The sequence below is a fragment of the Misgurnus anguillicaudatus genome, chromosome 2 (assembly GCF_027580225.2).
Source record: "Misgurnus anguillicaudatus chromosome 2, ASM2758022v2, whole genome shotgun sequence".
NCBI classification, from domain to species: domain Eukaryota; kingdom Metazoa; phylum Chordata; class Actinopteri; order Cypriniformes; family Cobitidae; genus Misgurnus; species Misgurnus anguillicaudatus.
In genome coordinates, this window is record NC_073338.2 from 6,263,632 (window position 1) to 6,286,500 (window position 22,869).

At 48.5% G+C, this 22,869-nt stretch overlaps 27 non-coding genes across 27 annotated transcripts; 14 read left to right on the forward strand and 13 right to left on the reverse strand.

Annotated features, from left to right (window-relative positions):
• Window positions 1-452: 452 nt before the first annotated feature.
• Window positions 453-525, reverse strand: trnar-ccu (transfer RNA arginine (anticodon CCU)). The gene has a single exon. It is a non-coding gene; the product is annotated as a tRNA-Arg (tRNA).
• Window positions 526-669: 144 nt separating this feature from the next.
• Window positions 670-781, forward strand: trnal-caa (transfer RNA leucine (anticodon CAA)). Its single transcript has 2 exons — window positions 670-707; window positions 736-781. It is a non-coding gene; the product is annotated as a tRNA-Leu (tRNA).
• A 1,487-nt stretch (window positions 782-2,268) lies between these two features.
• Window positions 2,269-2,341, reverse strand: trnar-ccu (transfer RNA arginine (anticodon CCU)). Its single transcript has one exon. It is a non-coding gene; the product is annotated as a tRNA-Arg (tRNA).
• A 144-nt stretch (window positions 2,342-2,485) lies between these two features.
• Window positions 2,486-2,597, forward strand: trnal-caa (transfer RNA leucine (anticodon CAA)). The gene is made up of 2 exons: window positions 2,486-2,523; window positions 2,552-2,597. It is a non-coding gene; the product is annotated as a tRNA-Leu (tRNA).
• Window positions 2,598-4,084: 1,487 nt separating this feature from the next.
• On the reverse strand, window positions 4,085-4,157 carry trnar-ccu (transfer RNA arginine (anticodon CCU)). Its single transcript has one exon. It is a non-coding gene; the product is annotated as a tRNA-Arg (tRNA).
• Window positions 4,158-4,301: 144 nt separating this feature from the next.
• Window positions 4,302-4,413, forward strand: trnal-caa (transfer RNA leucine (anticodon CAA)). Its single transcript has 2 exons — window positions 4,302-4,339; window positions 4,368-4,413. It is a non-coding gene; the product is annotated as a tRNA-Leu (tRNA).
• A 1,487-nt stretch (window positions 4,414-5,900) lies between these two features.
• trnar-ccu (transfer RNA arginine (anticodon CCU)) lies at window positions 5,901-5,973 on the reverse strand. The gene has a single exon. It is a non-coding gene; the product is annotated as a tRNA-Arg (tRNA).
• A 144-nt stretch (window positions 5,974-6,117) lies between these two features.
• trnal-caa (transfer RNA leucine (anticodon CAA)) lies at window positions 6,118-6,229 on the forward strand. The gene is made up of 2 exons: window positions 6,118-6,155; window positions 6,184-6,229. It is a non-coding gene; the product is annotated as a tRNA-Leu (tRNA).
• A 1,487-nt stretch (window positions 6,230-7,716) lies between these two features.
• trnar-ccu (transfer RNA arginine (anticodon CCU)) lies at window positions 7,717-7,789 on the reverse strand. The gene has a single exon. It is a non-coding gene; the product is annotated as a tRNA-Arg (tRNA).
• Window positions 7,790-7,933: 144 nt separating this feature from the next.
• trnal-caa (transfer RNA leucine (anticodon CAA)) lies at window positions 7,934-8,045 on the forward strand. The gene is made up of 2 exons: window positions 7,934-7,971; window positions 8,000-8,045. It is a non-coding gene; the product is annotated as a tRNA-Leu (tRNA).
• Window positions 8,046-9,532: 1,487 nt separating this feature from the next.
• On the reverse strand, window positions 9,533-9,605 carry trnar-ccu (transfer RNA arginine (anticodon CCU)). The gene has a single exon. It is a non-coding gene; the product is annotated as a tRNA-Arg (tRNA).
• Window positions 9,606-9,749: 144 nt separating this feature from the next.
• On the forward strand, window positions 9,750-9,861 carry trnal-caa (transfer RNA leucine (anticodon CAA)). The gene is made up of 2 exons: window positions 9,750-9,787; window positions 9,816-9,861. It is a non-coding gene; the product is annotated as a tRNA-Leu (tRNA).
• A 1,487-nt stretch (window positions 9,862-11,348) lies between these two features.
• On the reverse strand, window positions 11,349-11,421 carry trnar-ccu (transfer RNA arginine (anticodon CCU)). Its single transcript has one exon. It is a non-coding gene; the product is annotated as a tRNA-Arg (tRNA).
• Window positions 11,422-11,559: 138 nt separating this feature from the next.
• Window positions 11,560-11,671, forward strand: trnal-caa (transfer RNA leucine (anticodon CAA)). Its single transcript has 2 exons — window positions 11,560-11,597; window positions 11,626-11,671. It is a non-coding gene; the product is annotated as a tRNA-Leu (tRNA).
• Window positions 11,672-13,158: 1,487 nt separating this feature from the next.
• Window positions 13,159-13,231, reverse strand: trnar-ccu (transfer RNA arginine (anticodon CCU)). Its single transcript has one exon. It is a non-coding gene; the product is annotated as a tRNA-Arg (tRNA).
• Window positions 13,232-13,375: 144 nt separating this feature from the next.
• Window positions 13,376-13,487, forward strand: trnal-caa (transfer RNA leucine (anticodon CAA)). Its single transcript has 2 exons — window positions 13,376-13,413; window positions 13,442-13,487. It is a non-coding gene; the product is annotated as a tRNA-Leu (tRNA).
• Window positions 13,488-14,974: 1,487 nt separating this feature from the next.
• On the reverse strand, window positions 14,975-15,047 carry trnar-ccu (transfer RNA arginine (anticodon CCU)). Its single transcript has one exon. It is a non-coding gene; the product is annotated as a tRNA-Arg (tRNA).
• A 138-nt stretch (window positions 15,048-15,185) lies between these two features.
• trnal-caa (transfer RNA leucine (anticodon CAA)) lies at window positions 15,186-15,297 on the forward strand. Its single transcript has 2 exons — window positions 15,186-15,223; window positions 15,252-15,297. It is a non-coding gene; the product is annotated as a tRNA-Leu (tRNA).
• A 779-nt stretch (window positions 15,298-16,076) lies between these two features.
• On the forward strand, window positions 16,077-16,188 carry trnal-caa (transfer RNA leucine (anticodon CAA)). Its single transcript has 2 exons — window positions 16,077-16,114; window positions 16,143-16,188. It is a non-coding gene; the product is annotated as a tRNA-Leu (tRNA).
• Window positions 16,189-17,675: 1,487 nt separating this feature from the next.
• trnar-ccu (transfer RNA arginine (anticodon CCU)) lies at window positions 17,676-17,748 on the reverse strand. The gene has a single exon. It is a non-coding gene; the product is annotated as a tRNA-Arg (tRNA).
• A 144-nt stretch (window positions 17,749-17,892) lies between these two features.
• trnal-caa (transfer RNA leucine (anticodon CAA)) lies at window positions 17,893-18,004 on the forward strand. Its single transcript has 2 exons — window positions 17,893-17,930; window positions 17,959-18,004. It is a non-coding gene; the product is annotated as a tRNA-Leu (tRNA).
• A 1,487-nt stretch (window positions 18,005-19,491) lies between these two features.
• On the reverse strand, window positions 19,492-19,564 carry trnar-ccu (transfer RNA arginine (anticodon CCU)). Its single transcript has one exon. It is a non-coding gene; the product is annotated as a tRNA-Arg (tRNA).
• A 138-nt stretch (window positions 19,565-19,702) lies between these two features.
• Window positions 19,703-19,814, forward strand: trnal-caa (transfer RNA leucine (anticodon CAA)). Its single transcript has 2 exons — window positions 19,703-19,740; window positions 19,769-19,814. It is a non-coding gene; the product is annotated as a tRNA-Leu (tRNA).
• Window positions 19,815-20,382: 568 nt separating this feature from the next.
• On the reverse strand, window positions 20,383-20,455 carry trnar-ccu (transfer RNA arginine (anticodon CCU)). Its single transcript has one exon. It is a non-coding gene; the product is annotated as a tRNA-Arg (tRNA).
• A 138-nt stretch (window positions 20,456-20,593) lies between these two features.
• On the forward strand, window positions 20,594-20,705 carry trnal-caa (transfer RNA leucine (anticodon CAA)). Its single transcript has 2 exons — window positions 20,594-20,631; window positions 20,660-20,705. It is a non-coding gene; the product is annotated as a tRNA-Leu (tRNA).
• Window positions 20,706-22,192: 1,487 nt separating this feature from the next.
• On the reverse strand, window positions 22,193-22,265 carry trnar-ccu (transfer RNA arginine (anticodon CCU)). Its single transcript has one exon. It is a non-coding gene; the product is annotated as a tRNA-Arg (tRNA).
• Window positions 22,266-22,403: 138 nt separating this feature from the next.
• Window positions 22,404-22,515, forward strand: trnal-caa (transfer RNA leucine (anticodon CAA)). The gene is made up of 2 exons: window positions 22,404-22,441; window positions 22,470-22,515. It is a non-coding gene; the product is annotated as a tRNA-Leu (tRNA).
• The last annotated feature ends 354 nt before the right edge of the window (window positions 22,516-22,869 follow it).

Consider the following 22,869-nt stretch of genomic DNA (forward strand, 5'->3'; position numbering starts at 1 on the left):
AGACGAGGACTCGTGGTGAAACGACGTAATGTTTCGTCAGTGTTTTCTCAGAGCCGGAGCCATGCAGGCTTTTAATTAAAGGACTCCTAGCAGAGGATGGTTTCGATCCATCGACCTCTGGGTTATGGGCCCAGCACGCTTCCGCTGCGCCACTCTGCTTACACGTGCCCGGGCACGACTCAACCTACAGTCCCTGGCATAGCAGGCCACTCTGATGTAGAATGTTGGCACCATGCCAAGGATTCAGGTGTCTTGAATAAACTTGTAATTAAGAAATAAAGTACAGCTGCCTTTCCAATCACGGTGAAACGGCATAACGTTCTGCCAGCCTTTTCTCGGGCCGGAGCCATGCAAGCCTTCAAGAAAAGGTCTCTTAGCAGAGGATGGTTTCGATCCATCGACCTCTGGGTTATGGGCCCAGCACGCTTCCGCTGCGCCACTCTGCTGAAGCGCACCCCAGATGGGACTCGAACCCACAATCCCTGGCTTAGGAGGCCAGTGCCTTATCCATTAGGCCACTGGGGCTTTGGGGTCACGATCATGGACCATGTTCTGCTGGACCATCAACAAACACAGACATGCTACCATGGATTGACTGACATGTTGGGAGAACAGAGAACTGACATGACTTTGGACACCTTAACCTCTGTTTTAGGCCAGACGCACCGTGTCAGAATGGCCGAGCGGTCTAAGGCGCCAGACTCAAGGGTGTCCGACCTTCTCAGTGTGTGAGGTTTCTGGTCTCCCAATGGAGGCGTGGGTTCAAATCCCACTTCTGACAGGAGGTTTTTGGCGAGGCTAGATGAAACTATCATTGTTCTCCCTCTGGATGCCTTGGTCCAAATCTCATTCACAACAAGTTTTCAAATGCAAGCACTGTCATCAATTGGAATGTCTGAAAGGGCCAATTTCAACCTTTCTCCTAGGAACGAATCTCATTTCCCACAACATGCTCTGAATTAATTATTTCATTAACATCACTTAGGCAGTGGGTGGATCTGAATGTGCCAATTTCAGACTCTCTCCTAGAAATGTCCCACATCCATGGCATTGATGATCAGGCCCCTTTCTCAAAGGCGCGCACGTGTGTTTCATAAAACGAATGTACCCATAGAAAGCACGCGTACGTCTCACTTTCAGACGTGAAATCTATAAATCGTAAATGAGCTTGAAATTGTGCGCAGCTGAACAGTTGGGGAATTTTAATCGATGCCTAATTAATGCCACTGACATATAAAAGAGCGCCTGTCAATGTTTAAATCCTTTATGAGCAGCAAAAGTGGCTTATATTTCCAAAAAACATACAGCAATCGGACAAGCAAAAGCGCGTGCGTCTGCTCAGACCCTGACATGGCGCTAGGCACTTTTCCACGTCAAAGACAGTTTTAATAATTATGGACTTTGCCGTGGATTTTGGGGACGCACCCTTTACCATCAAATCTGTGCGTACGCGCGCTTTATAAATGAGGCTCCATGTGTCTTGAATAGGCTTGTAATTAAGAAAAAAAGTACAGCTACTTTCCAAAGATGAGGACTCATGGTGAAACGACGTAATGTCTTGTCAGCGTTTTCTCAGAGCCATGCAGGCTTTTAACTAAAGGACTCCTAGCAGAGGATGGTTTCGATCCATCGACCTCTGGGTTATGGGCCCAGCACGCTTCCGCTGCGCCACTCTGCTTACACGTGCCCGGGCACGACTCCACCTAGCGTCCCTAGCTTAGGAGGCCACAATGATGTAGAATGTTGGCATCATGCCAAGGATTCAGGTGTCTTGAAAAACTCGTAATTAAGAAATAAGGTACAGCTGCCTCTCCAAAGACGAGGACTCGTGGTGAAACGACGTAATGTTTCGTCAGTGTTTTCTCAGAGCCGGAGCCATGCAGGCTTTTAATTAAAGGACTCCTAGCAGAGGATGGTTTCGATCCATCGACCTCTGGGTTATGGGCCCAGCACGCTTCCGCTGCGCCACTCTGCTTACACGTGCCCGGGCACGACTCAACCTACAGTCCCTGGCATAGCAGGCCACTCTGATGTAGAATGTTGGCACCATGCCAAGGATTCAGGTGTCTTGAATAAACTTGTAATTAAGAAATAAAGTACAGCTGCCTTTCCAATCACGGTGAAACGGCATAACGTTCTGCCAGCCTTTTCTCGGGCCGGAGCCATGCAAGCCTTCAAGAAAAGGTCTCTTAGCAGAGGATGGTTTCGATCCATCGACCTCTGGGTTATGGGCCCAGCACGCTTCCGCTGCGCCACTCTGCTGAAGCGCACCCCAGATGGGACTCGAACCCACAATCCCTGGCTTAGGAGGCCAGTGCCTTATCCATTAGGCCACTGGGGCTTTGGGGTCACGATCATGGACCATGTTCTGCTGGACCATCAACAAACACAGACATGCTACCATGGATTGACTGACATGTTGGGAGAACAGAGAACTGACATGACTTTGGACACCTTAACCTCTGTTTTAGGCCAGACGCACCGTGTCAGAATGGCCGAGCGGTCTAAGGCGCCAGACTCAAGGGTGTCCGACCTTCTCAGTGTGTGAGGTTTCTGGTCTCCCAATGGAGGCGTGGGTTCAAATCCCACTTCTGACAGGAGGTTTTTGGCGAGGCTAGATGAAACTATCATTGTTCTCCCTCTGGATGCCTTGGTCCAAATCTCATTCACAACAAGTTTTCAAATGCAAGCACTGTCATCAATTGGAATGTCTGAAAGGGCCAATTTCAACCTTTCTCCTAGGAACGAATCTCATTTCCCACAACATGCTCTGAATTAATTATTTCATTAACATCACTTAGGCAGTGGGTGGATCTGAATGTGCCAATTTCAGACTCTCTCCTAGAAATGTCCCACATCCATGGCATTGATGATCAGGCCCCTTTCTCAAAGGCGCGCACGTGTGTTTCATAAAACGAATGTACCCATAGAAAGCACGCGTACGTCTCACTTTCAGACGTGAAATCTATAAATCGTAAATGAGCTTGAAATTGTGCGCAGCTGAACAGTTGGGGAATTTTAATCGATGCCTAATTAATGCCACTGACATATAAAAGAGCGCCTGTCAATGTTTAAATCCTTTATGAGCAGCAAAAGTGGCTTATATTTCCAAAAAACCTACAGCAATCGGACAAGCAAAAGCGCGTGCGTCTGCTCAGACCCTGACATGGCGCTAGGCACTTTTCCACGTCAAAGACAGTTTTAATAATTATGGACTTTGCCGTGGATTTTGGGGACGCACCCTTTACCATCAAATCTGTGCGTACGCGCGCTTTATAAATGAGGCTCCATGTGTCTTGAATAGGCTTGTAATTAAGAAAAAAAGTACAGCTACTTTCCAAAGATGAGGACTCATGGTGAAACGACGTAATGTCTTGTCAGCGTTTTCTCAGAGCCATGCAGGCTTTTAACTAAAGGACTCCTAGCAGAGGATGGTTTCGATCCATCGACCTCTGGGTTATGGGCCCAGCACGCTTCCGCTGCGCCACTCTGCTTACACGTGCCCGGGCACGACTCCACCTAGCGTCCCTAGCTTAGGAGGCCACAATGATGTAGAATGTTGGCATCATGCCAAGGATTCAGGTGTCTTGAAAAACTCGTAATTAAGAAATAAGGTACAGCTGCCTCTCCAAAGACGAGGACTCGTGGTGAAACGACGTAATGTTTCGTCAGTGTTTTCTCAGAGCCGGAGCCATGCAGGCTTTTAATTAAAGGACTCCTAGCAGAGGATGGTTTCGATCCATCGACCTCTGGGTTATGGGCCCAGCACGCTTCCGCTGCGCCACTCTGCTTACACGTGCCCGGGCACGACTCAACCTACAGTCCCTGGCATAGCAGGCCACTCTGATGTAGAATGTTGGCACCATGCCAAGGATTCAGGTGTCTTGAATAAACTTGTAATTAAGAAATAAAGTACAGCTGCCTTTCCAATCACGGTGAAACGGCATAACGTTCTGCCAGCCTTTTCTCGGGCCGGAGCCATGCAAGCCTTCAAGAAAAGGTCTCTTAGCAGAGGATGGTTTCGATCCATCGACCTCTGGGTTATGGGCCCAGCACGCTTCCGCTGCGCCACTCTGCTGAAGCGCACCCCAGATGGGACTCGAACCCACAATCCCTGGCTTAGGAGGCCAGTGCCTTATCCATTAGGCCACTGGGGCTTTGGGGTCACGATCATGGACCATGTTCTGCTGGACCATCAACAAACACAGACATGCTACCATGGATTGACTGACATGTTGGGAGAACAGAGAACTGACATGACTTTGGACACCTTAACCTCTGTTTTAGGCCAGACGCACCGTGTCAGAATGGCCGAGCGGTCTAAGGCGCCAGACTCAAGGGTGTCCGACCTTCTCAGTGTGTGAGGTTTCTGGTCTCCCAATGGAGGCGTGGGTTCAAATCCCACTTCTGACAGGAGGTTTTTGGCGAGGCTAGATGAAACTATCATTGTTCTCCCTCTGGATGCCTTGGTCCAAATCTCATTCACAACAAGTTTTCAAATGCAAGCACTGTCATCAATTGGAATGTCTGAAAGGGCCAATTTCAACCTTTCTCCTAGGAACGAATCTCATTTCCCACAACATGCTCTGAATTAATTATTTCATTAACATCACTTAGGCAGTGGGTGGATCTGAATGTGCCAATTTCAGACTCTCTCCTAGAAATGTCCCACATCCATGGCATTGATGATCAGGCCCCTTTCTCAAAGGCGCGCACGTGTGTTTCATAAAACGAATGTACCCATAGAAAGCACGCGTACGTCTCACTTTCAGACGTGAAATCTATAAATCGTAAATGAGCTTGAAATTGTGCGCAGCTGAACAGTTGGGGAATTTTAATCGATGCCTAATTAATGCCACTGACATATAAAAGAGCGCCTGTCAATGTTTAAATCCTTTATGAGCAGCAAAAGTGGCTTATATTTCCAAAAAACATACAGCAATCGGACAAGCAAAAGCGCGTGCGTCTGCTCAGACCCTGACATGGCGCTAGGCACTTTTCCACGTCAAAGACAGTTTTAATAATTATGGACTTTGCCGTGGATTTTGGGGACGCACCCTTTACCATCAAATCTGTGCGTACGCGCGCTTTATAAATGAGGCTCCATGTGTCTTGAATAGGCTTGTAATTAAGAAAAAAAGTACAGCTACTTTCCAAAGATGAGGACTCATGGTGAAACGACGTAATGTCTTGTCAGCGTTTTCTCAGAGCCATGCAGGCTTTTAACTAAAGGACTCCTAGCAGAGGATGGTTTCGATCCATCGACCTCTGGGTTATGGGCCCAGCACGCTTCCGCTGCGCCACTCTGCTTACACGTGCCCGGGCACGACTCCACCTAGCGTCCCTAGCTTAGGAGGCCACAATGATGTAGAATGTTGGCATCATGCCAAGGATTCAGGTGTCTTGAAAAACTCGTAATTAAGAAATAAGGTACAGCTGCCTCTCCAAAGACGAGGACTCGTGGTGAAACGACGTAATGTTTCGTCAGTGTTTTCTCAGAGCCGGAGCCATGCAGGCTTTTAATTAAAGGACTCCTAGCAGAGGATGGTTTCGATCCATCGACCTCTGGGTTATGGGCCCAGCACGCTTCCGCTGCGCCACTCTGCTTACACGTGCCCGGGCACGACTCAACCTACAGTCCCTGGCATAGCAGGCCACTCTGATGTAGAATGTTGGCACCATGCCAAGGATTCAGGTGTCTTGAATAAACTTGTAATTAAGAAATAAAGTACAGCTGCCTTTCCAATCACGGTGAAACGGCATAACGTTCTGCCAGCCTTTTCTCGGGCCGGAGCCATGCAAGCCTTCAAGAAAAGGTCTCTTAGCAGAGGATGGTTTCGATCCATCGACCTCTGGGTTATGGGCCCAGCACGCTTCCGCTGCGCCACTCTGCTGAAGCGCACCCCAGATGGGACTCGAACCCACAATCCCTGGCTTAGGAGGCCAGTGCCTTATCCATTAGGCCACTGGGGCTTTGGGGTCACGATCATGGACCATGTTCTGCTGGACCATCAACAAACACAGACATGCTACCATGGATTGACTGACATGTTGGGAGAACAGAGAACTGACATGACTTTGGACACCTTAACCTCTGTTTTAGGCCAGACGCACCGTGTCAGAATGGCCGAGCGGTCTAAGGCGCCAGACTCAAGGGTGTCCGACCTTCTCAGTGTGTGAGGTTTCTGGTCTCCCAATGGAGGCGTGGGTTCAAATCCCACTTCTGACAGGAGGTTTTTGGCGAGGCTAGATGAAACTATCATTGTTCTCCCTCTGGATGCCTTGGTCCAAATCTCATTCACAACAAGTTTTCAAATGCAAGCACTGTCATCAATTGGAATGTCTGAAAGGGCCAATTTCAACCTTTCTCCTAGGAACGAATCTCATTTCCCACAACATGCTCTGAATTAATTATTTCATTAACATCACTTAGGCAGTGGGTGGATCTGAATGTGCCAATTTCAGACTCTCTCCTAGAAATGTCCCACATCCATGGCATTGATGATCAGGCCCCTTTCTCAAAGGCGCGCACGTGTGTTTCATAAAACGAATGTACCCATAGAAAGCACGCGTACGTCTCACTTTCAGACGTGAAATCTATAAATCGTAAATGAGCTTGAAATTGTGCGCAGCTGAACAGTTGGGGAATTTTAATCGATGCCTAATTAATGCCACTGACATATAAAAGAGCGCCTGTCAATGTTTAAATCCTTTATGAGCAGCAAAAGTGGCTTATATTTCCAAAAAACCTACAGCAATCGGACAAGCAAAAGCGCGTGCGTCTGCTCAGACCCTGACATGGCGCTAGGCACTTTTCCACGTCAAAGACAGTTTTAATAATTATGGACTTTGCCGTGGATTTTGGGGACGCACCCTTTACCATCAAATCTGTGCGTACGCGCGCTTTATAAATGAGGCTCCATGTGTCTTGAATAGGCTTGTAATTAAGAAAAAAAGTACAGCTACTTTCCAAAGATGAGGACTCATGGTGAAACGACGTAATGTCTTGTCAGCGTTTTCTCAGAGCCATGCAGGCTTTTAACTAAAGGACTCCTAGCAGAGGATGGTTTCGATCCATCGACCTCTGGGTTATGGGCCCAGCACGCTTCCGCTGCGCCACTCTGCTTACACGTGCCCGGGCACGACTCCACCTAGCGTCCCTAGCTTAGGAGGCCACAATGATGTAGAATGTTGGCATCATGCCAAGGATTCAGGTGTCTTGAAAAACTCGTAATTAAGAAATAAGGTACAGCTGCCTCTCCAAAGACGAGGACTCGTGGTGAAACGACGTAATGTTTCGTCAGTGTTTTCTCAGAGCCGGAGCCATGCAGGCTTTTAATTAAAGGACTCCTAGCAGAGGATGGTTTCGATCCATCGACCTCTGGGTTATGGGCCCAGCACGCTTCCGCTGCGCCACTCTGCTTACACGTGCCCGGGCACGACTCAACCTACAGTCCCTGGCATAGCAGGCCACTCTGATGTAGAATGTTGGCACCATGCCAAGGATTCAGGTGTCTTGAATAAACTTGTAATTAAGAAATAAAGTACAGCTGCCTTTCCAATCACGGTGAAACGGCATAACGTTCTGCCAGCCTTTTCTCGGGCCGGAGCCATGCAAGCCTTCAAGAAAAGGTCTCTTAGCAGAGGATGGTTTCGATCCATCGACCTCTGGGTTATGGGCCCAGCACGCTTCCGCTGCGCCACTCTGCTGAAGCGCACCCCAGATGGGACTCGAACCCACAATCCCTGGCTTAGGAGGCCAGTGCCTTATCCATTAGGCCACTGGGGCTTTGGGGTCACGATCATGGACCATGTTCTGCTGGACCATCAACAAACACAGACATGCTACCATGGATTGACTGACATGTTGGGAGAACAGAGAACTGACATGACTTTGGACACCTTAACCTCTGTTTTAGGCCAGACGCACCGTGTCAGAATGGCCGAGCGGTCTAAGGCGCCAGACTCAAGGGTGTCCGACCTTCTCAGTGTGTGAGGTTTCTGGTCTCCCAATGGAGGCGTGGGTTCAAATCCCACTTCTGACAGGAGGTTTTTGGCGAGGCTAGATGAAACTATCATTGTTCTCCCTCTGGATGCCTTGGTCCAAATCTCATTCACAACAAGTTTTCAAATGCAAGCACTGTCATCAATTGGAATGTCTGAAAGGGCCAATTTCAACCTTTCTCCTAGGAACGAATCTCATTTCCCACAACATGCTCTGAATTAATTATTTCATTAACATCACTTAGGCAGTGGGTGGATCTGAATGTGCCAATTTCAGACTCTCTCCTAGAAATGTCCCACATCCATGGCATTGATGATCAGGCCCCTTTCTCAAAGGCGCGCACGTGTGTTTCATAAAACGAATGTACCCATAGAAAGCACGCGTACGTCTCACTTTCAGACGTGAAATCTATAAATCGTAAATGAGCTTGAAATTGTGCGCAGCTGAACAGTTGGGGAATTTTAATCGATGCCTAATTAATGCCACTGACATATAAAAGAGCGCCTGTCAATGTTTAAATCCTTTATGAGCAGCAAAAGTGGCTTATATTTCCAAAAAACCTACAGCAATCGGACAAGCAAAAGCGCGTGCGTCTGCTCAGACCCTGACATGGCGCTAGGCACTTTTCCACGTCAAAGACAGTTTTAATAATTATGGACTTTGCCGTGGATTTTGGGGACGCACCCTTTACCATCAAATCTGTGCGTACGCGCGCTTTATAAATGAGGCTCCATGTGTCTTGAATAGGCTTGTAATTAAGAAAAAAAGTACAGCTACTTTCCAAAGATGAGGACTCATGGTGAAACGACGTAATGTCTTGTCAGCGTTTTCTCAGAGCCATGCAGGCTTTTAACTAAAGGACTCCTAGCAGAGGATGGTTTCGATCCATCGACCTCTGGGTTATGGGCCCAGCACGCTTCCGCTGCGCCACTCTGCTTACACGTGCCCGGGCACGACTCCACCTAGCGTCCCTAGCTTAGGAGGCCACAATGATGTAGAATGTTGGCATCATGCCAAGGATTCAGGTGTCTTGAAAAACTCGTAATTAAGAAATAAGGTACAGCTGCCTCTCCAAAGACGAGGACTCGTGGTGAAACGACGTAATGTTTCGTCAGTGTTTTCTCAGAGCCGGAGCCATGCAGGCTTTTAATTAAAGGACTCCTAGCAGAGGATGGTTTCGATCCATCGACCTCTGGGTTATGGGCCCAGCACGCTTCCGCTGCGCCACTCTGCTTACACGTGCCCGGGCACGACTCAACCTACAGTCCCTGGCATAGCAGGCCACTCTGATGTAGAATGTTGGCACCATGCCAAGGATTCAGGTGTCTTGAATAAACTTGTAATTAAGAAATAAAGTACAGCTGCCTTTCCAATCACGGTGAAACGGCATAACGTTCTGCCAGCCTTTTCTCGGGCCGGAGCCATGCAAGCCTTCAAGAAAAGGTCTCTTAGCAGAGGATGGTTTCGATCCATCGACCTCTGGGTTATGGGCCCAGCACGCTTCCGCTGCGCCACTCTGCTGAAGCGCACCCCAGATGGGACTCGAACCCACAATCCCTGGCTTAGGAGGCCAGTGCCTTATCCATTAGGCCACTGGGGCTTTGGGGTCACGATCATGGACCATGTTCTGCTGGACCATCAACAAACACAGACATGCTACCATGGATTGACTGACATGTTGGGAGAACAGAGAACTGACATGACTTTGGACACCTTAACCTCTGTTTTAGGCCAGACGCACCGTGTCAGAATGGCCGAGCGGTCTAAGGCGCCAGACTCAAGGGTGTCCGACCTTCTCAGTGTGTGAGGTTTCTGGTCTCCCAATGGAGGCGTGGGTTCAAATCCCACTTCTGACAGGAGGTTTTTGGCGAGGCTAGATGAAACTATCATTGTTCTCCCTCTGGATGCCTTGGTCCAAATCTCATTCACAACAAGTTTTCAAATGCAAGCACTGTCATCAATTGGAATGTCTGAAAGGGCCAATTTCAACCTTTCTCCTAGGAACGAATCTCATTTCCCACAACATGCTCTGAATTAATTATTTCATTAACATCACTTAGGCAGTGGGTGGATCTGAATGTGCCAATTTCAGACTCTCTCCTAGAAATGTCCCACATCCATGGCATTGATGATCAGGCCCCTTTCTCAAAGGCGCGCACGTGTGTTTCATAAAACGAATGTACCCATAGAAAGCACGCGTACGTCTCACTTTCAGACGTGAAATCTATAAATCGTAAATGAGCTTGAAATTGTGCGCAGCTGAACAGTTGGGGAATTTTAATCGATGCCTAATTAATGCCACTGACATATAAAAGAGCGCCTGTCAATGTTTAAATCCTTTATGAGCAGCAAAAGTGGCTTATATTTCCAAAAAACATACAGCAATCGGACAAGCAAAAGCGCGTGCGTCTGCTCAGACCCTGACATGGCGCTAGGCACTTTTCCACGTCAAAGACAGTTTTAATAATTATGGACTTTGCCGTGGATTTTGGGGACGCACCCTTTACCATCAAATCTGTGCGTACGCGCGCTTTATAAATGAGGCTCCATGTGTCTTGAATAGGCTTGTAATTAAGAAAAAAAGTACAGCTACTTTCCAAAGATGAGGACTCATGGTGAAACGACGTAATGTCTTGTCAGCGTTTTCTCAGAGCCATGCAGGCTTTTAACTAAAGGACTCCTAGCAGAGGATGGTTTCGATCCATCGACCTCTGGGTTATGGGCCCAGCACGCTTCCGCTGCGCCACTCTGCTTACACGTGCCCGGGCACGACTCCACCTAGCGTCCCTAGCTTAGGAGGCCACAATGATGTAGAATGTTGGCATCATGCCAAGGATTCAGGTGTCTTGAAAAACTCGTAATTAAGAAATAAGGTACAGCTGCCTCTCCAAAGACGAGGACTCGTGGTGAAACGACGTAATGTTTCGTCAGTGTTTTCTCAGAGCCGGAGCCATGCAGGCTTTTAATTAAAGGACTCCTAGCAGAGGATGGTTTCGATCCATCGACCTCTGGGTTATGGGCCCAGCACGCTTCCGCTGCGCCACTCTGCTTACACGTGCCCGGGCACGACTCAACCTACAGTCCCTGGCATAGCAGGCCACTCTGATGTAGAATGTTGGCACCATGCCAAGGATTCAGGTGTCTTGAATAAACTTGTAATTAAGAAATAAAGTACAGCTGCCTTTCCAATCACGGTGAAACGGCATAACGTTCTGCCAGCCTTTTCTCGGGCCGGAGCCATGCAAGCCTTCAAGAAAAGGTCTCTTAGCAGAGGATGGTTTCGATCCATCGACCTCTGGGTTATGGGCCCAGCACGCTTCCGCTGCGCCACTCTGCTGAAGCGCACCCCAGATGGGACTCGAACCCACAATCCCTGGCTTAGGAGGCCAGTGCCTTATCCATTAGGCCACTGGGGCTTTGGAGTCATGGACCATGTTCTGCTGGACCATCAACAAACACAGACATGCTACCATGGATTGACTGACATGTTGGGAGAACAGAGAACTGACATGACTTTGGACACCTTAACCTCTGTTTTAGGCCAGACGCACCGTGTCAGAATGGCCGAGCGGTCTAAGGCGCCAGACTCAAGGGTGTCCGACCTTCTCAGTGTGTGAGGTTTCTGGTCTCCCAATGGAGGCGTGGGTTCAAATCCCACTTCTGACAGGAGGTTTTTGGCGAGGCTAGATGAAACTATCATTGTTCTCCCTCTGGATGCCTTGGTCCAAATCTCATTCACAACAAGTTTTCAAATGCAAGCACTGTCATCAATTGGAATGTCTGAAAGGGCCAATTTCAACCTTTCTCCTAGGAACGAATCTCATTTCCCACAACATGCTCTGAATTAATTATTTCATTAACATCACTTAGGCAGTGGGTGGATCTGAATGTGCCAATTTCAGACTCTCTCCTAGAAATGTCCCACATCCATGGCATTGATGATCAGGCCCCTTTCTCAAAGGCGCGCACGTGTGTTTCATAAAACGAATGTACCCATAGAAAGCACGCGTACGTCTCACTTTCAGACGTGAAATCTATAAATCGTAAATGAGCTTGAAATTGTGCGCAGCTGAACAGTTGGGGAATTTTAATCGATGCCTAATTAATGCCACTGACATATAAAAGAGCGCCTGTCAATGTTTAAATCCTTTATGAGCAGCAAAAGTGGCTTATATTTCCAAAAAACCTACAGCAATCGGACAAGCAAAAGCGCGTGCGTCTGCTCAGACCCTGACATGGCGCTAGGCACTTTTCCACGTCAAAGACAGTTTTAATAATTATGGACTTTGCCGTGGATTTTGGGGACGCACCCTTTACCATCAAATCTGTGCGTACGCGCGCTTTATAAATGAGGCTCCATGTGTCTTGAATAGGCTTGTAATTAAGAAAAAAAGTACAGCTACTTTCCAAAGATGAGGACTCATGGTGAAACGACGTAATGTCTTGTCAGCGTTTTCTCAGAGCCATGCAGGCTTTTAACTAAAGGACTCCTAGCAGAGGATGGTTTCGATCCATCGACCTCTGGGTTATGGGCCCAGCACGCTTCCGCTGCGCCACTCTGCTTACACGTGCCCGGGCACGACTCCACCTAGCGTCCCTAGCTTAGGAGGCCACAATGATGTAGAATGTTGGCATCATGCCAAGGATTCAGGTGTCTTGAAAAACTCGTAATTAAGAAATAAGGTACAGCTGCCTCTCCAAAGACGAGGACTCGTGGTGAAACGACGTAATGTTTCGTCAGTGTTTTCTCAGAGCCGGAGCCATGCAGGCTTTTAATTAAAGGACTCCTAGCAGAGGATGGTTTCGATCCATCGACCTCTGGGTTATGGGCCCAGCACGCTTCCGCTGCGCCACTCTGCTTACACGTGCCCGGGCACGACTCAACCTACAGTCCCTGGCATAGCAGGCCACTCTGATGTAGAATGTTGGCACCATGCCAAGGATTCAGGTGTCTTGAATAAACTTGTAATTAAGAAATAAAGTACAGCTGCCTTTCCAATCACGGTGAAACGGCATAACGTTCTGCAAGCCTTTTCTCGGGCCGGAGCCATGCAAGCCTTCAAGAAAAGGTCTCTTAGCAGAGGATGGTTTCGATCCATCGACCTCTGGGTTATGGGCCCAGCACGCTTCCGCTGCGCCACTCTGCTGAAGCGCACCCCAGATGGGACTCGAACCCACAATCCCTGGCTTAGGAGGCCAGTGCCTTATCCATTAGGCCACTGGGGCTTTGGGGTCACAATCATGGACCATGTTCTGCTGGACCATCAACAAACACAGACATGCTACCATGGATTGACTGACATGTTGGGAGAACAGAGACCTGACATGACTTTGGACACCTTAACCTCTGTTTTAGGCCGGACGCACCGTGTCAGAATGGCCGAGCGGTCTAAGGCGCCAGACTCAAGGGTGTCCGACCTTCTCAGTGTGTGAGGTTTCTGGTCTCCCAATGGAGGCGTGGGTTCAAATCCCACTTCTGACAGGAGGTTTTTGGCGAGGCTAGATGAAACTATCATTGTTCTCCCTCTGGATGCCTTGGTCCAAATCTCATTCACAACAAGTTTTCAAATGCAAGCACTGTCATCAATTGGAATGTCTGAAAGGGCCAATTTCAACCTTTCTCCTAGGAACGAATCTCATTTCCCACAACATGCTCTGAATTAATTATTTCATTAACATCACTTAGGCAGTGGGTGGATCTGAATGTGCCAATTTCAGACTCTCTCCTAGAAATGTCCCACATCCATGGCATTGATGATCAGGCCCCTTTCTCAAAGGCGCGCACGTGTGTTTCATAAAACGAATGTACCCATAGAAAGCACGCGTACGTCTCACTTTCAGACGTGAAATCTATAAATCGTAAATGAGCTTGAAATTGTGCGCAGCTGAACAGTTGGGGAATTTTAATCGATGCCTAATTAATGCCACTGACATATAAAAGAGCGCCTGTCAATGTTTAAATCCTTTATGAGCAGCAAAAGTGGCTTATATTTCCAAAAAACCTACAGCAATCGGACAAGCAAAAGCGCGTGCGTCTGCTCAGACCCTGACATGGCGCTAGGCACTTTTCCACGTCAAAGACAGTTTTAATAATTATGGACTTTGCCGTGGATTTTGGGGACGCACCCTTTACCATCAAATCTGTGCGTACGCGCGCTTTATAAATGAGGCTCCATGTGTCTTGAATAGGCTTGTAATTAAGAAAAAAAGTACAGCTACTTTCCAAAGATGAGGACTCATGGTGAAACGATGTAATGTCTTGTCAGCGTTTTCTCAGAGCCATGCAGGCTTTTAACTAAAGGACTCCTAGCAGAGGATGGTTTCGATCCATCGACCTCTGGGTTATGGGCCCAGCACGCTTCCGCTGCGCCACTCTGCTTACACGTGCCCGGGCACGACTCCACCTAGCGTCCCTAGCTTAGGAGGCCACAATGATGTAGAATGTTGGCATCATGCCAAGGATTCAGGTGTCTTGAAAAACTCGTAATTAAGAAATAAGGTACAGCTGCCTCTCCAAAGACGAGGACTCGTGGTGAAACGACGTAATGTTTCGTCAGTGTTTTCTCAGAGCCGGAGCCATGCAGGCTTTTAATTAAAGGACTCCTAGCAGAGGATGGTTTCGATCCATCGACCTCTGGGTTATGGGCCCAGCACGCTTCCGCTGCGCCACTCTGCTTACACGTGCCCGGGCACGACTCAACCTACAGTCCCTGGCATAGCAGGCCACTCTGATGTAGAATGTTGGCACCATGCCAAGGATTCAGGTGTCTTGAATAAACTTGTAATTAAGAAATAAAGTACAGCTGCCTTTCCAATCACGGTGAAACGGCATAACGTTCTGCCAGCCTTTTCTCGGGCCGGAGCCATGCAAGCCTTCAAGAAAAGGTCTCTTAGCAGAGGATGGTTTCGATCCATCGACCTCTGGGTTATGGGCCCAGCACGCTTCCGCTGCGCCACTCTGCTGAAGCGCACCCCAGATGGGACTCGAACCCACAATCCCTGGCTTAGGAGGCCAGTGCCTTATCCATTAGGCCACTGGGGCTTTGGAGTCATGGACCATGTTCTGCTGGACCATCAACAAACACAGACATGCTACCATGGATTGACTGACATGTTGGGAGAACAGAGAACTGACATGACTTTGGACACCTTAACCTCTGTTTTAGGCCAGACGCACCGTGTCAGAATGGCCGAGCGGTCTAAGGCGCCAGACTCAAGGGTGTCCGACCTTCTCAGTGTGTGAGGTTTCTGGTCTCCCAATGGAGGCGTGGGTTAAAATCCCACTTCTGACAGGAGGTTTCAATTTCAATAGCAGGCCACTCTGATGTAGAATGTTGGCACCATGCCAAGGATTCAGGTGTCTTGAATAAACTTGTAATTAAGAAATAAAGTACAGCTGCCTTTCCAAAGACGAGGACTCGTGGTGAAACGACGTAATGTTTCGTCAGTGTTTTCTCAGAGCCGGAGCCATGCAGGCTTTTAATTAAAGGACTCCTAGCAGAGGATGGTTTCGATCCATCGACCTCTGGGTTATGGGCCCAGCACGCTTCCGCTGCGCCACTCTGCTTACACGTGCCCGGGCACGACTCAACCTACAGTCCCTGGCATAGCAGGCCACTCTGATGTAGAATGTTGGCACCATGCCAAGGATTCAGGTGTCTTGAATAAACTTGTAATTAAGAAATAAAGTACAGCTGCCTTTCCAATCACGGTGAAACGGCATAACGTTCTGCCAGCCTTTTCTCGGGCCGGAGCCATGCAAGCCTTCAAGAAAAGGTCTCTTAGCAGAGGATGGTTTCGATCCATCGACCTCTGGGTTATGGGCCCAGCACGCTTCCGCTGCGCCACTCTGCTGAAGCGCACTCCAGATGGGACTCGAACCCACAATCCCTGGCTTAGGAGGCCAGTGCCTTATCCATTATGCCACTGGGGCTTTGGAGTCATGGACCATGTTCTGCTGGACCATCAACAAACACAGACATGCTACCATGGATTGACTGACATGTTGGGAGAACAGAGAACTGACATGACTTTGGACACCTTAACCTCTGTTTTAGGCCAGACACACCGTGTCAGAATGGCCGATCGGTCTAAGGCGCCAGACTCAAGGGTGTCCGACCTTCTCAGTGTGTGAGGTTTCTGGTCTCCCAATGGAGGCGTGGGTTCAAATCCCACTTCTGACAGGAGGTTTTTGGCGAGGCTAGATGAAACTATCATTGTTCTCCCTCTGGATGCCTTGGTCCAAATCTCATTCACAACAAGTTTTCAAATGCAAGCACTGTCATCAATTGGAATGTCTGAAAGGGCCAATTTCAACCTTTCTCCTAGGAACGAATCTCATTTCCCACAACATGCTCTGAATTAATTATTTCATTAACATCACTTAGGCAGTGGGTGGATCTGAATGTGCCAATTTCAGACTCTCTCCTAGAAATGTCCCACATCCATGGCATTGATGATCAGGCCCCTTTCTCAAAGGCGCGCACGTGTGTTTCATAAAACGAATGTACCCATAGAAAGCACGCGTACGTCTCACTTTCAGACGTGAAATCTATAAATCGTAAATGAGCTTGAAATTGTGCGCAGCTGAACAGTTGGGGAATTTTAATCGATGCCTAATTAATGCCACTGACATATAAAAGAGCGCCTGTCAATGTTTAAATCCTTTATGAGCAGCAAAAGTGGCTTATATTTCCAAAAAACCTACAGCAATCGGACAAGCAAAAGCGCGTGCGTCTGCTCAGACCCTGACATGGCGCTAGGCACTTTTCCACGTCAAAGACAGTTTTAATAATTATGGACTTTGCCGTGGATTTTGGGGACGCACCCTTTACCATCAAATCTGTGCGTACGCGCGCTTTATAAATGAGGCTCCATGTGTCTTGAATAGGCTTGTAATTAAGAAAAAAAGTACAGCTACTTTCCAAAGATGAGGACTCATGGTGAAACGACGTAATGTCTTGTCAGCGTTTTCTCAGAGCCATGCAGGCTTTTAACTAAAGGACTCCTAGCAGAGGATGGTTTCGATCCATCGACCTCTGGGTTATGGGCCCAGCACGCTTCCGCTGCGCCACTCTGCTTACACGTGCCCGGGCACGACTCCACCTAGCGTCCCTAGCTTAGGAGGCCACAATGATGTAGAATGTTGGCATCATGCCAAGGATTCAGGTGTCTTGAAAAACTCGTAATTAAGAAATAAGGTACAGCTGCCTCTCCAAAGACGAGGACTCGTGGTGAAACGACGTAATGTTTCGTCAGTGTTTTCTCAGAGCCGGAGCCATGCAGGCTTTTAATTAAAGGACTCCTAGCAGAGGATGGTTTCGATCCATCGACCTCTGGGTTATGGGCCCAGCACGCTTCCGCTGCGCCACTCTGCTTACACGTGCCCGGGCACGACTCAACCTACAGTCCCTGGCATAGCAGGCCACTCTGATGTAGAATGTTGGCACCATGCCAAGGATTCAGGTGTCTTGAATAAACTTGTAATTAAGAAATAAAGTACAGCTGCCTTTCCAATCACGGTGAAACGGCATAACGTTCTGCAAGCCTTTTCTCGGGCCGGAGCCATGCAAGCCTTCAAGAAAAGGTCTCTTAGCAGAGGATGGTTTCGATCCATCGACCTCTGGGTTATGGGCCCAGCACGCTTCCGCTGCGCCACTCTGCTGAAGCGCACCCCAGATGGGACTCGAACCCACAATCCCTGGCTTAGGAGGCCAGTGCCTTATCCATTAGGCCACTGGGGCTTTGGGGTCACAATCATGGACCATGTTCTGCTGGACCATCAACAAACACAGACATGCTACCATGGATTGACTGACATGTTGGGAGAACAGAGACCTGACATGACTTTGGACACCTTAACCTCTGTTTTAGGCCGGACGCACCGTGTCAGAATGGCCGAGCGGTCTAAGGCGCCAGACTCAAGGGTGTCCGACCTTCTCAGTGTGTGAGGTTTCTGGTCTCCCAATGGAGGCGTGGGTTCAAATCCCACTTCTGACAGGAGGTTTTTGGCGAGGCTAGATGAAACTATCATTGTTCTCCCTCTGGATGCCTTGGTCCAAATCTCATTCACAACAAGTTTTCAAATGCAAGCACTGTCATCAATTGGAATGTCTGAAAGGGCCAATTTCAACCTTTCTCCTAGGAACGAATCTCATTTCCCACAACATGCTCTGAATTAATTATTTCATTAACATCACTTAGGCAGTGGGTGGATCTGAATGTGCCAATTTCAGACTCTCTCCTAGAAATGTCCCACATCCATGGCATTGATGATCAGGCCCCTTTCTCAAAGGCGCGCACGTGTGTTTCATAAAACGAATGTACCCATAGAAAGCACGCGTACGTCTCACTTTCAGACGTGAAATCTATAAATCGTAAATGAGCTTGAAATTGTGCGCAGCTGAACAGTTGGGGAATTTTAATCGATGCCTAATTAATGCCACTGACATATAAAAGAGCGCCTGTCAATGTTTAAATCCTTTATGAGCAGCAAAAGTGGCTTATATTTCCAAAAAACCTACAGCAATCGGACAAGCAAAAGCGCGTGCGTCTGCTCAGACCCTGACATGGCGCTAGGCACTTTTCCACGTCAAAGACAGTTTTAATAATTATGGACTTTGCCGTGGATTTTGGGGACGCACCCTTTACCATCAAATCTGTGCGTACGCGCGCTTTATAAATGAGGCTCCATGTGTCTTGAATAGGCTTGTAATTAAGAAAAAAAGTACAGCTACTTTCCAAAGATGAGGACTCATGGTGAAACGATGTAATGTCTTGTCAGCGTTTTCTCAGAGCCATGCAGGCTTTTAACTAAAGGACTCCTAGCAGAGGATGGTTTCGATCCATCGACCTCTGGGTTATGGGCCCAGCACGCTTCCGCTGCGCCACTCTGCTTACACGTGCCCGGGCACGACTCCACCTAGCGTCCCTAGCTTAGGAGGCCACAATGATGTAAAATGTTGGCATCATGCCAAGGATTCAGGTGTCTTGAAAAACTCGTAATTAAGAAATAAGGTACAGCTGCCTCTCCAAAGACGAGGACTCGTGGTGAAACGACGTAATGTTTCGTCAGTGTTTTCTCAGAGCCGGAGCCATGCAGGCTTTTAATTAAAGGACTCCTAGCAGAGGATGGTTTCGATCCATCGACCTCTGGGTTATGGGCCCAGCACGCTTCCGCTGCGCCACTCTGCTTACACGTGCCCGGGCACGACTCAACCTACAGTCCCTGGCATAGCAGGCCACTCTGATGTAGAATGTTGGCACCATGCCAAGGATTCAGGTGTCTTGAATAAACTTGTAATTAAGAAATAAAGTACAGCTGCCTTTCCAATCACGGTGAAACGGCATAACGTTCTGCCAGCCTTTTCTCGGGCCGGAGCCATGCAAGCCTTCATGAAAAGGTCTCTTAGCAGAGGATGGTTTCGATCCATCGACCTCTGGGTTATGGGCCCAGCACGCTTCCGCTGCGCCACTCTGCTGAAGCGCACCCCAGATGGGACTCGAACCCACAATCCCTGGCTTAGGAGGCCAGTGCCTTATCCATTAGGCCACTGGGGCTTTGGAGTCATGGACCATGTTCTGCTGGACCATCAACAAACACAGACATGCTACCATGGATTGACTGACATGTTGGGAGAACAGAGAACTGACATGACTTTGGACACCTTAACCTCTGTTTTAGGCCAGACGCACCGTGTCAGAATGGCCGAGCGGTCTAAGGCGCCAGACTCAAGGGTGTCCGACCTTCTCAGTGTGTGAGGTTTCTGGTCTCCCAATGGAGGCGTGGGTTAAAATCCCACTTCTGACAGGAGGTTTCAATTTCAATAGCAGGCCACTCTGATGTAGAATGTTGGCACCATGCCAAGGATTCAGGTGTCTTGAATAAACTTGTAATTAAGAAATAAAGTACAGCTGCCTTTCCAAAGACGAGGACTCGTGGTGAAACGACGTAATGTTTCGTCAGTGTTTTCTCAGAGCCGGAGCCATGCAGGCTTTTAATTAAAGGACTCCTAGCAGAGGATGGTTTCGATCCATCGACCTCTGGGTTATGGGCCCAGCACGCTTCCGCTGCGCCACTCTGCTTACACGTGCCCGGGCACGACTCAACCTACAGTCCCTGGCATAGCAGGCCACTCTGATGTAGAATGTTGGCACCATGCCAAGGATTCAGGTGTCTTGAATAAACTTGTAATTAAGAAATAAAGTACAGCTGCCTTTCCAATCACGGTGAAACGGCATAACGTTCTGCCAGCCTTTTCTCGGGCCGGAGCCATGCAAGCCTTCAAGAAAAGGTCTCTTAGCAGAGGATGGTTTCGATCCATCGACCTCTGGGTTATGGGCCCAGCACGCTTCCGCTGCGCCACTCTGCTGAAGCGCACCCCAGATGGGACTCGAACCCACAATCCCTGGCTTAGGAGGCCAGTGCCTTATCCATTATGCCACTGGGGCTTTGGAGTCATGGACCATGTTCTGCTGGACCATCAACAAACACAGACATGCTACCATGGATTGACTGACATGTTGGGAGAACAGAGAACTGACATGACTTTGGACACCTTAACCTCTGTTTTAGGCCAGACGCACCGTGTCAGAATGGCCGATCGGTCTAAGGCGCCAGACTCAAGGGTGTCCGACCTTCTCAGTGTGTGAGGTTTCTGGTCTCCCAATGGAGGCGTGGGTTCAAATCCCACTTCTGACAGGAGGTTTTTGGCGAGGCTAGATGAAACTATCATTGTTCTCCCTCTGGATGCCTTGGTCCAAATCTCATTCACAACAAGTTTTCAAATGCAAGCACTGTCATCAATTGGAATGTCTGAAAGGGCCAATTTCAACCTTTCTCCTAGGAACGAATCTCATTTCCCACAACATGCTCTGAATTAATTATTTCATTAACATCACTTAGGCAGTGGGTGGATCTGAATGTGCCAATTTCAGACTCTCTCCTAGAAATGTCCCACATCCATGGCATTGATGATCAGGCCCCTTTCTCAAAGGCGCGCACGTGTGTTTCATAAAACGAATGTACCCATAGAAAGCACGCGTACGTCTCACTTTCAGACGTGAAATCTATAAATCGTAAATGAGCTTGAAATTGTGCGCAGCTGAACAGTTGGGGAATTTTAATCGATGCCTAATTAATGCCACTGACATATAAAAGAGCGCCTGTCAATGTTTAAATCCTTTATGAGCAGCAAAAGTGGCTTATATTTCCAAAAAACCTACAGCAATCGGACAAGCAAAAGCGCGTGCGTCTGCTCAGACCCTGACATGGCGCTAGGCACTTTTCCACGTCAAAGACAGTTTTAATAATTATGGACTTTGCCGTGGATTTTGGGGACGCACCCTTTACCATCAAATCTGTGCGTACGCGCGCTTTATAAATGAGGCTCCATGTGTCTTGAATAGGCTTGTAATTAAGAAAAAAAGTACAGCTACTTTCCAAAGATGAGGACTCATGGTGAAACGACGTAATGTCTTGTCAGCGTTTTCTCAGAGCCATGCAGGCTTTTAACTAAAGGACTCCTAGCAGAGGATGGTTTCGATCCATCGACCTCTGGGTTATGGGCCCAGCACGCTTCCGCTGCGCCACTCTGCTTACACGTGCCCGGGCACGACTCCACCTAGCGTCCCTAGCTTAGGAGGCCACAATGATGTAGAATGTTGGCATCATGCCAAGGATTCAGGTGTCTTGAAAAACTCGTAATTAAGAAATAAGGTACAGCTGCCTCTCCAAAGACGAGGACTCGTGGTGAAACGACGTAATGTTTCGTCAGTGTTTTCTCAGAGCCGGAGCCATGCAGGCTTTTAATTAAAGGACTCCTAGCAGAGGATGGTTTCGATCCATCGACCTCTGGGTTATGGGCCCAGCACGCTTCCGCTGCGCCACTCTGCTTACACGTGCCCGGGCACGACTCAACCTACAGTCCCTGGCATAGCAGGCCACTCTGATGTAGAATGTTGGCACCATGCCAAGGATTCAGGTGTCTTGAATAAACTTGTAATTAAGAAATAAAGTACAGCTGCCTTTCCAATCACGGTGAAACGGCATAACGTTCTGCCAGCCTTTTCTCGGGCCGGAGCCATGCAAGCCTTCAAGAAAAGGTCTCTTAGCAGAGGATGGTTTCGATCCATCGACCTCTGGGTTATGGGCCCAGCACGCTTCCGCTGCGCCACTCTGCTGAAGCGCACCCCAGATGGGACTCGAACCCACAATCCCTGGCTTAGGAGGCCAGTGCCTTAACCATTAGGCCACTGGGGCTTTGGAGTCATGGACCATGTTCTGCTGGACCATCAACAAACACAGACATGCTACCATGGATTGACTGACATGTTGGGAGAACAGAGAACTGACATGACTTTGGACACCTTAACCTCTGTTTTAGGCCAGACGCACCGTGTCAGAATGGCCGAGCGGTCTAAGGCGCCAGACTCAAGGGTGTCCGACCTTCTCAGTGTGTGAGGTTTCTGGTCTCCCAATGGAGGCGTGGGTTCAAAACCCACTTCTGACAGGAGGTTTTTGGCGAGGCTAGATGAAACTATCATTGTTCTCCCTCTGGATGCCTTGGTCCAAATCTCATTCACAACAAGTTTTCAAATGCAAGCACTGTCATCAATTGGAATGTCTGAAAGGGCCAATTTCGACCTTTCTCCTAGGAACGAATCTCATTTCCCACAACATGCTCTGAATTAATTATTTCATTAACATCACTTAGGCAGTGGGTGGATCTGAATGTGCCAATTTCAGACTCTCTCCTAGAAATGTCCCACATCCATGGCATTGATGATCAGGCCCCTTTCTCAAAGGCGCGCACGTGTGTTTCATAAAACGAATGTACCCATAGAAAGCACGCGTACGTCTCACT